The sequence below is a fragment of the Phyllobates terribilis genome, unplaced genomic scaffold (assembly GCF_046119375.1).
Source record: "Phyllobates terribilis strain yellow unplaced genomic scaffold, ASM4611937v1 Scaffold_255__1_contigs__length_2797608, whole genome shotgun sequence".
Classification (NCBI taxonomy): domain Eukaryota; kingdom Metazoa; phylum Chordata; class Amphibia; order Anura; family Dendrobatidae; genus Phyllobates; species Phyllobates terribilis.
In genome coordinates, this window is record NW_027363015.1 from 78753 (window position 1) to 94575 (window position 15823).

The following is a 15823-nucleotide window of genomic DNA, read 5'->3' on the forward strand; positions in this document are numbered from 1 at the left end:
ATTGCAACAAGTGAAAGGACTATACCGTGGGAAAAAAGCCTCTTCTTCTCCAGATAGGCATTCAGCCCTTTCATGATTTTATCCAGAAGCACATTGCTGTCCTGAAGTTTTTCCTGAAGTCCGGTCAGAGAAGTGGCGCTTAAAACCTAAAACAAAGTAGATAGCCCATAAGTAAGATTCCATTATATAGTTATAGAGACTGAAAAAAGGTCACATTCATTGACTATTGTGCCAATAGTTCATATTAAAAAAATAATTAGAACATACAGTTATATGAAAAAGTTTGGGCACCCCTATTAATCTTAAGCTTAATGTTTTATAAAAATTGGTGTTTTTGCAACAGCTATTTCAGTTTGATATATGGAATAACTGTTGGACACAGTAATGTTTCTGCCTTGAAATGAGGTTTATTGTACTAACAGAAAATGTGCAATCTGCATTCAAACAAAATTTGACAGGTGCATAAGTATGGGCACCTCACCAGAAAAGTGACATTAATATTTAGTAGATCCTCCTTTTGCAAAAATAACAGCCTCTAGTTGCTTCCTGTAGCTTTTACTGAGTTCCTGGATCCTGGATGAAGGTATTTTTGACCATTCCTCTTTACAAAACAATTCCAGTTCAGTTAAGTTTGATGGTCGCCGAGCATGGACAGCCCTCTTCAAATGATCCCACAGATGTTCAATGATATTCAGGTCTGGGGACTGGGATGGCCATTCCAGAACATTGTAATTGTTCCTCTGCATGAATGCCTGAGTAGATTTGGAGCTGTGTTTTGGATCATTGTCTTGCTGAAAGATCCATCCCCTGCGTAACTTCAACTTTATCACTGATTCTTGAACATTATTGTCAAGAATCTGCTGATACTGAGTGGAATCCATGCGTCCCCATCCATCCATCCTGGGTAGGTGTATATGCCCCGCCATCCATCCATCCTGGGTAGGTGTAGATGCCTCTCCATCCATCCATCCTGGGTAAGTGTACATGCCCCTCCATCCATCCTGGGTAGGTGTATATGCTTCTCCATCCATCCTGGGTAGGTGTATATGCCCCGCCATCCATCCATCCTGGGTAGGTGTAGATGCCTCTCCATCCATCCATCCTGGGTAGGTGTACATGCCCCTCCATCCATCCTGGGTAGGTGTATATGCTTCTCCATCCATCCTGGGTAGGTGTATATGCCCCGCCATCCATCCATCTTGGGTAGGTGTAGATGCCCCTCCATCCATCCTGGGTAGGTGTATATGGTCCTCCATCCATCCATTCTGGGTAGGTGTATATGCCCCTCCATCTATCCATCCATCCATTCTGGGTAGGCATAGATGCCCCTCCATCCATCCATTCTGGGTAGGTGTATATGCCCCTCCATCCATTCTGGGTAGGCGTAGATGCCCCTCCATCCATCCATTCTGGGTAGGTGTAGATGCCCCTCCATTCATCCATTCTGGGTAGGTGTAGATGCCCCTCCATCCATCAATCCATCCTGGGTAGGGGTATATGCCCCTCCATCCATCCATTCTGGGTAGGCGTAGATGACCCTCCATCCATTCATCCTGGGTAGGTGTAGATGCCCCTCCATCCATCCATCCTGGGTAAGGTGTAGATGCCCCTCCATCCATCCATCCTGGGTAAGGTGTAGATGCCCCTCCATCCATCCATCCTGGGTAAGGTGTAGATGCCCCTCCATCCATCCACCCATCCTGGGTAGGTGTAGATACCCAGGATGAATGTATGGATGGAGGGGCATCTACACCTACCCAGGATGGATGGATGGACAGGCATCTACACTTACCCAGGATGAATGGATGGATGGAGGGGCAAGTGTAGATGCCCCTCCATCCATCCATCCTGGGTAGGGGTAGATGCCCCTCCATCCATCCATTCTGGGTAGGTGTATATGCCCCTCCATCCATCCATCCTGGGTAGGCGTAGATACCTTTCCATCCATCTATCCTGGGTAGGTGTATATGCACCTCCATCCATCCATTCTGGGTTTGCGTAGATGCACCTCCATCCATCCTGGGTAGTCTATTCTGGTAGGTGTATATGCCCCTCCATCCATCCATCCATCCATCCTGGGTAGGAGTATTTGCACCTCCATCCATCCTGGGTAGGTGTATTTCACCCTCCATCCATCCTGGGTAGGTGTATATGACCCTTCATCCATCCATCCATTCTCGGTAGGCATAGATGCCCCTCCATCCATCCATCCATCCTGCGTAGTCTATTCTGGTAGGTGTATATGCCCCTCTATCCATCCATCCTGGGTAGGTGTAGATGCCCCTCCATTCGTCCATTCTCGGTAGGTGTAGATGCCCCTCCATTCGTCCATTCTCGGTAGGTGTAGATGCCCCTCCATCCATCAATCCATCCTGGGTAGGTGTAGATGCCCCTCCATTCATCCATAGTAGGTGTAGATACCACTCCATCCATCCATCCTGGGTAGGTGTATATGCCCCTCCATCCATCCTGGGTAGGTGTATATGCCCCTCCATTCATCCTGGGTAGGAGTATTTGCCCCTCCATCCATAGTGGGTAGGTGTATATGCCCCTCCATCCATCCATCCTGGGTAGGTGAATATGCCCTTCCATCCATCCTGGGTAGCTGTATATGCCCCTCCATCCATCCATCCATCCAGAGTAGGTGTATATGCCCATCCATCCATCCTGGGTAGGTGTATATGCCCCTCCATCCATCCACTCTGCGTAGGTGTAGATGCCTCTCCATCCATCAATCCATCCTGGGTAGGTGTATATGCCCCTCCATCCATCCATTCTGGGTAGGCGTAGATGCCCCTCCATCTATTCATCCTGGGTAGGTGTAGATGCCCCTCCATCCATCCATCCTGGGTAGGTGTAGATGCCCCTCCATCCATCCATCCTGGGTAGGTGTAGATGCCCCTCCATCCATCCATCCTGGGTAAGTGTAGATGCCCCTCCATCCATCCATCCTGGGTAAGTGTAGATGCCCCTCCATCCATCCATCCTGGGTAAGTGTAGATGCCCCTCCATCCATCCATCCTGGGTAAGTGTAGATGCCCCTCCATCCATCCATCCTGGGTAGGGGTAGATGCCCCTCCATCCATTCTGGGTAGGTGTATATGCCCCTCCATCCATCCATTCTGGGTAGGTGTATATGCCCCTCCATCCATCCATCCTGGGTAGGGGTAGATGCCCCTCCATCCATCCATCCTGGGTAGGTGTATATGCACCTCCATCCATCCATCCATCCAATCTGGGTAGGTGTATATGCCCCTTCATCCATCCATTCTGGGTTTGCGTAGATGCACCTCCATCCATCCTGGGTAGTCTATTCTGGTAGGTGTATATGCCCCTCCATCCATCCATCCATCCTGGGTAGGAGTATTTGCCCCTCCATCCATCCTGGGTAGGTGTATATGCCCCTCCATCCATCCTGAGTAGGTGTATTTCCCCCTCCATCCATCCATCCTGGGTGAGTGTATATGACCCTACATCCATCCATCCATTCTGGGTAGGCGTAGATGCCCCTCCATCCATCCATCCTGCGCAGTCTATTCTGGTAGGTGTATATGCCCCTCTATCCATCCATCCTGGGTAGGTGTATATGCCCCTCCATCCATCCATTCTCGGTAGGTGTAGATGCCCCTCCATTCGTCCATTCTCGGTAGGTGTAGATGCCCCTCCATCCATCAATCCATCCTGGGTAGGTGTAGATGCCCCTCCATCCATCCATAGTAGGTGTAGATACCACTCCATCCATCCTTCCATCCATTCTGAGTAGGTGTATATGCCCCTCCATCCATCCTGGGTAGGTGTATATGCCCCTCCATTCATCCTGGGTAGGAGTATTTGCCCCTCCATTCATAGTGGGTAGGTGTATATGCCCCTCCATCCATCCATCCTGGGTAGGTGAATATGCCCTTCCATCCATCCTGGGTAGGTGTATCGGCCTCTCCATCCATCCTGGGTAGCTGTATATGCCCCTCCATCCATCCATCCTGAGTAGGTGTATATGACCCTCCATCCATCCATCCTGAGTAGGTGTATATGCCCCTCCATCCATCCTGAGTAGGTGTATATGCCCATCCATCCATCCTGGTAGGTGTATATGCCCCTCCATCCATCCACTCTGGGTAGGTGTATATGCCCCTCCATCCATCCATACATCCTGGGTAGGTCTAGATGCCCCTCCATCCATCCACCCATCCTGGGTAGGTGTGGATGCCCTTCCATCCATCCATTCATCCTGAGTAAGTGTAGATGCCCCTCCATGCATCCATCGTGGGTAGGGGTAGATGCCCCTCCATCCATCCATTCTGGGTAGGTGTATATGCCCCTCATTCCATCCATCCTGGGTAGGCGAAGATACCTCTCCATCCATCCATCCTGGGTAGGTGTATATGCACCTCCATCCATCCAATCTGGGTAAGCATAGATGCCCCTCCATCCATCCTGAGCAGTCTATTCTGGTAGGTGTATATGCCCCTCCATCCATCCACTCTGGGTAGGTGTAGATGCCCCTCCATCCATCAATCCATCCTGGGTAGGTGTAGATACCCCTCCATCCATTCTTCCATCCATCCATCCTGGGTAGGTGTATATGCCCCTCCATTCATCCTGGGTAGGTGTATATGCCCCTCCATCCATCCAGTGTAGGAGTATTTGCCCCACCATCCATCCTGGGTAGGTGTATATGCCCCTCCATCCATCCATCCTGGGTAGGTGTATATGCCCCTCCATCCATCCATCCTGGGTAGGTGTATATGCCCATCCATCCATCCTGGGTAGGTGTATATGCCCCTCCATCCATCCTGGGTAGGTGTATATGCCCCTCCATCCATCCTGGGTAGGTGTATCGGCCCCTCCATCCATCCATCCATCCTGAGTAGCTGTATATTCCCCTCCATCCATCCATCCTGGGTAGGTGTATATGCCCCTTCATCCATTCTGGGTAGGTGTAGATGCCCCTCCATCCATCCTGGGTAGTCTATTCTGGTAGGTGTATATGCCCCTCCATCCAACCTGGTTAGGTGTAGATGCCAACTCCATTCATCCATCCTGGTTAGGTGTAGATGCCCCTCCATCCATCCATCCATCCTGGGTAGTCTATTCTGCTAGGTGTATATGCCCCTCCATCCATCCTGGGTAGGTGTATATGCCCCTCCATCCATCCTGGGTAGGTGTATCGGCCCCTCCATCCATCCATCCATCCATCCTGAGTAGCTGTATATGCCCCTCCATCCATCCATCCTGGGTAGGTGTATATGCCCCTTCATCCATTCTGGGTAGGTGTAGATGCCCCTCCATCCATCCTGGGTAGGTGTAGATGCCCCTCCATCCATTCTGGGTAGTCTATTCTGGTAGGTGTATATGCCCCTCCATCCAACCTGGTTAGGTGTAGATGCCAACTCCATTCATCCATCCTGGTTAGGTGTAGATGCCCCTCCATCCATCCATCCATCCTGGGTAGGTGTATATGCCCCTTCATCCATCCATCAATCCTGGGTAGGTGTAAATGCCCCTCCATCCATCCTGAGTAGGTGTATTTCCCCCTCCATCCATCCATCCTGGGTGAGTGTATATGACCCTTCATCCATCCATCCATTCTGGGTAGACGTAGATGCCCCTCCATCCATCCATCCTGCGCAGTCTATTCTGGTAGGTGTATATGCTCCTCCATCCATCCATTCTCGGTAGGTGTAGATGCCCCTCCATTCGTCCATTCTCGGTAGGTTAGATGCCCCTCCATCCATCAATCCATCCTGGGTAGGTGTAGATGCCCCTCCATCCATCCATAGTAGGTGTAGATACCACTCCATCCATCCATTCTGGGTAGGTGTATATGCCCCTCCATCCATCCTGGGTAGGTGTATATGCCCCTCCATTCATCCTGGGTAGGAGTATTTGCCCCTCCATCCATAGTGGGTAGGTGTATATGCCCCTCCATCCATCCATCCTGGGTAGGTGAATATGCCCTTCCATCCATCCTGGGTAGGTGTATCGGCCTCTCCATCCATCCTGGGTAGCTGTATATGCCACTCCATCCATCCATCCATCCTGAGTAGGTGTATATGCCCCTCCATCCATCCACCCTGAGTAGGTGTATATGCCCCTCCATCCATCCATCCTGAGTAGGTGTACATGCCCATCCATCCATCCTGGTAGGTGTATATGCCCCTCCATCCATCCATCCACTCTGGGTAGGTGTATATGCCCCTCCATCCATCCATACATCCTGGGTAGGTCTAGATGCCCCTCCATCCATCCACCCATCCTGGGTAGGTGTAGATGCCCTTCCATCCATCCATTCAAACTGAGTAAGTGTAGATGCCCCTCCATCCATCCATTCTGGGTAGGTGTATATGCCCCTCATTCCATCCATCCTGGGTAGGCGTAGATACCTCTCCATCCATCCATCCTGGGTAGGTGTATATGCACCTCCATCCATCCAATCTGGGTAAGCATAGATGCCCCTCCATCCATCCATCCATCCATCCTGAGCAGTCTATTCTGGTAGGTGTAGATGCCCCTCCATCCATCAATCCATCCTGGGTAGGTGTAGATGCCCCTCCATCCATCCATCCATGGTAGATGCGAATACCCCTCCATCCATTCTTCCATCCATGCATCCTGGGTAGGTGTATATGCCCCTCCATTCATCCTGGGTAGGTGTATATGCCCCTCCATCCATCCAGTGTAGGAGTATTTGCCCCTCCATCCATCCTGGGTAGGTGTATATGCCCCTCCATCCATCCATCCTGGGTAGGTGTATATGCCCATCCATCCATCCTGGGTAGGTGTATATGCCCCTCCATCCATCCGGGGTAGGTGTATCGGCCCCTCCATCCATCCTGAGTAGCTGTATATGCCCCTCCAGCCATCCTGGGTAGGTGTATATGCCCCTTCATCCATTCTGGGTAGGTGTAGATGCCCCTCCATCCATCCTAGGTAGTCTATTCTGGTAGGTGTATATGCCCCTCCATCCAACCTGGTTAGGTGTAGATGTCCCCTCCATTCATCCATCCTGGTTAGGTGTAGATGCCCCTCCATCCATCCATACATCCTGTCTATTCTGCTAGGTGTATATGCCCCTCCATCCATCCTGGTTAGGTGTAGATGCCCCTCCATCCATCCATCCATCCTGGGTAGGTGTATATGCCCCTTCATCCATCCATCCATCCTGGGTAGGTGTAGATGCCCCTCCATCCATCCACTCTGGGTAGGTGTAGATGCCCCTCCATCCATCAATCCATCCTGGGTAGGTGTAGATGCCCCTCCATCCATCCATGGTAGATGCGAATACCCCTCCATCCATCCATCCTGGGTAGGTGTATATGCCCCTCCATCCATCCATCCATCCTGGGTAGGTGTATATGCCCCTCCGTCCATCCAGTGTAGGAGTATTTGCCCCTCCATCCATCCTGGGTAGGTGTATATTCCCCTCCATCCATCCATCCTGGGTAGGTGTATATTCCCCTCCATCCATCCATCCTGGGTAGGTGTATAGGCCCCTCCATCCATCCTGGGTAGGTGTATCGGCCCCTCCAGCCATCCTGGGTAGGAGTCCTGAGGAGATAATTTGCATATTCCCACTGCATTTTGGGGTAAGTGAAGAGTCTCCGCGAGCTCAAAGAACACTGGATTTTGGCTGTTGGAACTGAAAAGAGGACATCGGTAAACCAGGGGAGGAGTCCTGAGGAGATAATTTGCATATTCCCACTGCATTTTGGGGTAAGTGAAGAGTCTCCGCGAGCTCAAAGAACACTGGATTTTGGCTGTTGGAACTGAAAAGAGGACATCGGTAAACCAGGGGAGGAGTCCTGAGGAGATAATTTGCATATTCCCACTGCATTTTGGGGTAAGTGAAGAGTCTCCGCGAGCTCAAAGAACACTGGATTTTGGCTGTTGGAGCTGAAAAGAGGACATCGGTAAACCGCGCGCCTGCTGGCGCGCGCATTTTGAAGCTTTTTTTTTAAGCTTTTTTCACTGTTTTCAGAACATTAACAATAAGAACATGGAAGAGTCCAGGAGCCATTTGGTGAGCTGCATATCCTGCTACATGTTCACAGACTTGCCAGTGGAAAAGCCAAACTTCACATGCCAGAAATGCAAGCTTGTGTCCCTGTTGGAGGAAAAGTTGCGAAATCTAGAAGAGAGGTTAACTACCTTGAAAATCATTAAGGAAGGTGAAGAGTTCTTAGACAGAGCAGAATTATCTCTTCATGATTCAGAAAGAGAAGAAATTCGAACTGCACCTGACGAAACAGAGGAATGGAAGCATGTGACCCACAGAAGCAGGAGGATCGAGAGGCAGTCAGCACCCATACTGCTCAGGAACCAGTACCAGGCTCTCACGCAGGAGAACCATGAAGAAATACAGCAAAATAAGACTTTGCCAGCAATGAATAACCTTGTAAGCCCTCAGAATCCTCCTGGATGGAGAAAGAAGAATGTTGTGAAGAAAAAACGGAGAGTGGTGGTCATGGGGGATTCCCTGTTAAGAGGAACAGAGGCCGCTATCTGCAGACCAGACATAACCTCAAGAGAAATGTGCTGTCTTCCAGGAGCAAAAATTAAAGATGTGTCTGACAGGATATCAAGACTCTTCAGACCTACAGATCACTACCCATTCCTGCTAATACATGTGGGGACAAATGACACCGCAAGAAAGGACCTGGAAACCATCTGCAGTGACTTTGAAGACTTAGGCAAGAAAGTGAAAGAATTGGGAGCGCAGGTGGTCTTCTCATCCATCCTCCCAGTGGATGGCCATGGAACAATGAGGTGGAATAAGATTCTACAGGTGAACAACTGGCTACGTCGATGGTGCCGTCAACAAGGATTTGGATTTCTGGATCACGGAATGAATTACCTATACGATGGACTACTTGCTAGAGATGGGGTGCACCTTACGAAGACTGGAAAACATGTATTTGGAAGTCGCCTTGCTACACTCATCAGAAGAGCTTTAAACTAGAACAATGTGGGAAGGGAAGCAAAAGGCCAGAAAAAGCCATACAGCTGACAAATACTATTGAGATCTCTGCTACTGGAAGTGGAAAGGAAGAACAAAGACAAAACAATTTAAATAATAAAAATATGGGAGGAAGAGAAACCAATCACAAACTAAAATGTTTTTATACAAATGCACAAAGCATGGGCAACAAACAAGGAGAATTGGAACTACTAATGCAGGAAAAGGAATATGATGTCATTGGAATCACTGAAACTTGGTGGGACGATACACATGATTGGAATAAAAGGCTAAAAGGATACAACTTATTTGCAAGAAACAGACTTGATAAACGAGGAGGAGGTGTTGCATTGTATGTTAGAAAAGCGTATATCTGCACAGAGATTGAAGCTTCAGAGACTGGGAGTTCTGTGGAAACTGTTTGGGTAAGAATACAAGGAGAGAACAACGAAAAGGACACCATTGTAGGCATTTACTACAGGCCACCTGGGCAAGCTGAAGATATGGATGAACTCTTTATGTATCAAATGACCAAGTTCTCCAAAAAATATGACGTAGTGGTCATGGGAGATTTCAACTATCCAGACATTTGTTGGGAATCTCTCTCAAGTAAAACTAACAGGTCAAGCAAATTCTTATCCTCTCTTGCTGACAACTTTATCTTCCAAAAGGTAGGGGAGAAAACAAGGGGATCTGCTACTTTGGATCTAATCCTTATAAACAGGGAGGAAATGGTTGAGGAGGTAAAGGTGGCTGGGACCCTAGGAGGCAGCGATCATGCTATTATAGAATTTTGGATAACTAGAGGAGGAAGACATGTGAAGACTCAGACTTCAAGGTTAGATTTTAGAAAGGCAGATTTTAAGAGACTCAGAAAGAGAATAGGAGGGATCCAATGGCTGGATGTCCTTAAGGACAAAAATGTCCAGGAAGGATGGGAAATTTTTAAAAATGAGATTCTCAAAGCACAATCGTTAACAATCCCGAAAAGTAGGAAGAATGGGAAGCATTTAAGGAAACCAGGATGGATGAACACAGAACTTAAACACATGCTAAAAAGAAAGAAAGAAATGTTTATTAAATGGAAAGAGGGAGGCATATCTAAAGAAGATTATAATGCAGTCTGCAGATCCTGTAGGGCACGTATCAGGTTAGCTAAAGCTGACAATGAATTAAGGCTTGCAAGAGATGTCAAAAGCAATAAAAAAGGATTTTGGGGGTATATCAAAAGTAAAAGAAAAGTCAAAGATGCTATAGGATTTTTACAGGATGAAAATGGAGAAATGGTAAGAGAGGATGTTGAGAAGGCCGAACTTTTTAATTCCTATTTTGCATCTGTTTTCTCTCAGAAAGAAAATGTAACATCAACTGATCTTCACTGTCCTTTTAAAGGAATAGAGGAATCCAAGTTATCTGTAAACAGAAAGATTGTGAGGGAATATTTAGCTAACATAAATGAGTTCAAGTCTCCAGGTCCAGATGAATTACACCCCAGAGTACTGAAGGAGATCGTAGAAGAAATTTTAGAACCACTCTCCATAATCTTTGAAAATTCTTGGAGAACAGGAGAAGTCCCAGAAGACTGGAGAAGAGCAAATGTTGTTCCTATCTTCAAAAAGGGGAAGAAGGTGGACCCAGGGAACTATAGGCCGGTGAGTCTGACTTCTATACCAGGAAAGATCTTTGAACAAATTATTAAACAACATGTATGTAAGTACATGGATAAGAATGAAGTGATTAACCAGAGTCAGCATGGGTTTGTAACTAACAAGTCATGTCAGACTAACTTAATTTCCTTCTATGACAGAATCACTGACTGGGTGGATCAGGGAAATGCTGTAGATATAGTATATCTTGACTTCAGCAAAGCATTTGACAAAGTATCTCACACCATCCTTATTGAAAAAATGACCAAGTATGCAATGGACCAGGCAACTGTTAGGTGGATTCATAACTGGCTTAGTGATCGGACTCAAAGGGTGGTTGTAAATGGCTTCACATCCAGCTGGATGAATGTCTCAAGTGGGGTACCACAGGGCTCCGTCCTGGGACCTGTATTGTTCAACATCTTTATCAATGATTTAGATGAAGGAATTGAGGGTAAACTGATTAAATTTGCTGATGACACAAAGCTAGGAGGGATAGCTAATACTAGAGAAGAGAGAGAGAGGATTCAAAAAGACCTAAATAAACTGGAGCAGTGGGCAGCAACCAACAGAATGGTTTTTAACAGGGAAAAATGCAAAGTACTACATCTGGGCAATAAAAATGAAAAAAGCATATACAGAATGGGAGGAATAGAGCTAAGCAACAGTACATGTGAAAAAGACTTAGGTATACTAATAGATCATAGACTGAACATGAGTCAACAGTGTGATGCAGCAGCAAAAAAGGCAAATACAATTCTGGGATGTATTAACAGAAGCATACAGTCTAGATCACGTGAAGTGATTATCGGTCTTTACTCCTCTTTGGTCAGACCTCATCTGGAATACTGTGTACAGTTTTGGGCACCACATTTTAAAAAAGACATAGACAAACTGGAGCAAGTTCAGAGAAGAGCGACCAGAATGGTGACTGGTCTGCAAACCATGTCCTATGAGGAACGGTTGCAGGATTTGGGAATGTTTAGCTTGCAAAAAAGAAGACTGAGAGGAGACTTAATAGCTGTCTACAAATATGTCAAGGGCTGTCACATTGTAGAAGGATCATCTTTATTCTCATTTGCACAAGGAAAGACTAGAAGCAATGGGATGAAACTAAATGGGAGGAGACACAGATTAGATATTAGAAAAAACTTTTTGACAGTTAGGGTGATTAATGAGTGGAACAGGCTGCCACGAGAGGTGGTGAGTTCCCCTTCAATGGACGTCTTCAAACAGAGGCTGGACAGACATCTGTCTGAGATGATCTAGTGAATCCTGCTTTGAGCAGGGGGTTGGACCAGATGACCCAGGAGGTCCCTTCCAACTCTACCATTCTATGATTCTATGATTCTATGATTCTATGATTCTATCGGCCCCTCCAGCCATCCTGGGTAGGTGTATATGCCCCCTCCATCCATCCAGGGTAGGTGTATATGCACCCTCCATCCATCCTGGGTAGGTGTATATGCCCCTCCATCCATCCATCCTGGGTAGGTGTATATGCCCTTCCATCCTGGGTAGGTGTATATTCCCCTCCATCCATCCTGGGTAGGTGTATATGCCCCTCCATCCATCCTGGGTAGGTGTATCGGCCCCTCCATCCATCCATCCTGGGTAGCTGTATATGCCCCTCCAGCCATCCTGGGTAGGTGTATATGCCCCTTCATCCATTCTGGGTAGGTGTATATGCCCCTTCATCCAACCTGGTTAGGTGTAGATGCCCCCTCCATCCATCCTGGGTAGTCTATTCTGGTAGGTGTATATGCCACTCCATCCAACCTGGTTAGGTCTAGATGCCCCCTCCATCCATCCATCCTGGTTAAGTGTAGATGCCCCTCCATCCATCCATCCTGGGTAGGTGTATATGCCCCTTCATCCATCCATCCTGGGTAGGTGTAAATGCCCCTCCATCCATCCATCCTGGGTAGGTGTAAATGCCCCTCCATCCATCCATGCTGGGTAGGTTTATATGCCCCTGACTAGCCCAGGGGAATGGGTATGACTCGGTACCCGGGCCTTTAGGGATGTCGCGGTGGTCGGCTCCCGGGCCCGTACCCTGGGGTCGCTCCTTTAAAAGGGTTGGTGATTTGTGAAGTTTATAAAAGAGTTTGTGACGCCACCTGTGGTTTCTGGTGAGTATCACCAGCGCTGCGCAGTCCACTGAGGCCGGTGATAAGGCAGCTCGATGGTTTAGCTTCCCACAGGTGGAGCTAGGCCTCAGGGCAGCGTATGGACGGGGAAAGCAGGATGGAGAGACCCAGCCGGGTCAGAGCAAGAACAGGGACAGACACGATTGTCACTTCAGTACCTTTTACTGATGGAAATTCAGGCACGTCCCAGAGCACTGTAGGGTGAAGGGTGCACGTCAGGATCCTCCCCAATGAGCGGGTTTTGGCCCTCCTGTTTCTTGCCTCTGCGTAGTAAGTTTCTGACCTTCCTGGAGCAAGGCCTAACTTTGTCTCTGTCCTGCGCTGGCTGACCTTGTGGTAGGGCCTTTTCTTGGATTACACGCTCCCGACTTAAGGGGCCTATGTGTCTCCTGGCTCTATTACGTATCAGCACTTTTGCGATACTGGGACTTTTAGTTCTCCAGGGATTCTGGTTATATCTTACTGGGTCGTGGAGATCCCGGTAAGCTTCGGACCCGATGTCCGGTAACTGCTTCTTCGGGCTGAGCTAGTTAAGCTCCTCTGCCCCCTATGTATTAACTCTCCACTCGCCTTCGGCCTACTCGGGCCCTCACTAGGCTATACACACTAACGGCAGCTTGCCGCGCTTCACCGATCTTATGGCGCCGGCACACCTAAAGCTCACCTCTCTGAGCTACAACTGAGTCTAGAACGTGCTCCACTGCAGACTGACCTCTCTCAGGCTTTTGCACTGCAGGAACTTTCTCAACAGGTTTGCTTTCTGTCGACTCCAGTGTAGACTAACTGCTGCCTGGCTCCACCTTCCCTGATATATCTATCCCTAACGGGCTCCCTCTGATGGTCTGAGGTGGAAGGTGGAGATGTGTGAATGGTTATGGGGGCCTCTTGTGGAGGAATCCATCAATACACCCTGCTAAGATCTGTGATACCAAGCGCAGCTAGGCGTCAACTACCCCCATTCATCCTGGGTAGATGTATATGCCACCCCATACATCCATTCTGGGTAAATGCATATGCCCCTTCATCCATCCATCCATCCTGGTTAGGTGTAAATGCCCCTCCATCCATCCCGGTCAGTATATGCCCCCCTCCATCCATCCATCCTGGTGGATATATCCTCCCCTTCATACTGGTGGGTATATGCCCCCCTCCATCCATCCTGGTGGGTATATGCCCCCCCCTCCATCCATCCTGGTGGGTATATGCCCCCCCCTCCATCCATCCTGGTGGGTATATGCCCCCCCCCTCCATCCATCCTGGTGGGTATATGCCCCCCCCTCCATCCATCCTGGTGGGTATATGCCCCCCCCCTCCATCCATCCTGGTGAGTATATGCCCCCCCCCTCCATCCATCCTGGTGAGTATATGCCCCCATATATTCAATGCGAAGGGAAAAAAACCAAAACAAACGCTTCTACTCACCTTCCACGTTCCCACGCAGCGCTGTGTCTGTGTTGCCTGAAGATGTCGGCGGTGATAACAGCTGAGAGGCTGAGATCACCGCACGGCGCCGCTGCAGATACTCACTCGGGACGTCCACTCCTAGGCATTTCCTCCCCGGCAGTTCCTGTCATGGCATGCTCTGACTGAGCAGTGCGTGCGACGACAGGGGGAATGTACAGCTTACACTGCAGGCTCCACAAAGATGGCTGAAATCTCCTCCCACGGCTGCGACCTGAACAGCCAAGGGGGCGTGCCCAGGTCACAGCTAGAGGCAGGAGGAGCGGCCTCTAATGTTAGAGAAAGGGTCGGTGACACTACTGTCTCTTAGGGCCAGGGCTGCCGTAAATGAGGTGTGTAAGAGCGCTTCTTACACACCCCCCAAATAAAAATGGCAGCCCCTAGTGGCCAATGTAAAAATAAATAAAAAACTAATAAAGTGGTACATTTAATTTTGTATTAAAAATAATTGATTACATAATTATTAATACAAAACATAAAATCGTGGCCCCTTCCCTGTAAGAATAGCACATGGCTCTTTTCACGTCTGGTTATTTCTCTAGCAGGTAGAATATGCTCCGTTATAGACCGGGGACAGGTTTACAGCTCTATTTATTGTGGACGATTGATCTGCAAATCAGAACTGAGACCGGTCCGATTTTCATCCGATTTGTAGATAAAGATCATCTATTGAAGTCAACGAGTGTCAGAAAAATGGCCAGAACCAACCATGTTGCCTGTACTGCTTGTTTTCCAGTGTCTATAGGCCGGGCAAGCGAGGCGAGGAAACCTTTAGCTTTTTACTTTACATATAAAAAAATATGCCCCACTGAGGAGAAAAACTGACACACTGACCAAAATCAGATGAAAATTAGAAAAAAAACACTGATTAAAACCTGACATGTGAACGGGGCCTTAGGCCTTAATCAGATGTCAGCAGGGTCGGACTGGGGTGTCTGGGGCCCACAGGGGACACTGACTCTAGGGGCCACCTCCAGCAATATGCAGATCGCTCTTCTCTGCTCTCCCTGTTATAGTGGAGCAGTGACCGGCGGCTCCTCACATCTACTCTGCACAGACTACAACAGGGATGGACAATTTCTGTAGTTTGCATGAAAGGGCTTCTTTGGTTAAAACAAGTCATCACAGATTCATGGGCTACACAGGATAGGTGATCACTTATTGATTGGAAGAATGGGGAAGTTTTATCCCTGACAGGACACTTATCCCCATTTTAAAATGCAGCGACAGGTGGGACGTCTGACCACAGCCTCATTCTTTCTCTTGGGGGCTTCCAAAAAAGAGCAGCGCTCACAGCCCCTGAGGGAATGAATGGATCAGTGGTCGAGTCGCACATGAGCTCCAGTGTAATGGGGAGAAAAGCTCCACAGTCTGCCGATCGGTGCAGGTCCCAGTAGTCAGACCCCCACCAATCAATAAGTTATCACTTATCCTGTGGAGAGGGGATTACTTGTTCTCCCCGGAGAACCCCTGTGAGTGCATCTCTGACGCTCTGCTCCAAGTATTTCATCTCTAAGGCCACAGCCCCACTATCAGTATTCAGTCAGGATTTTTTCTCAGGAGTGGGAGCCAAAACCAGGTGAGGAACAATCAGAGAAAAGGTAGAATAG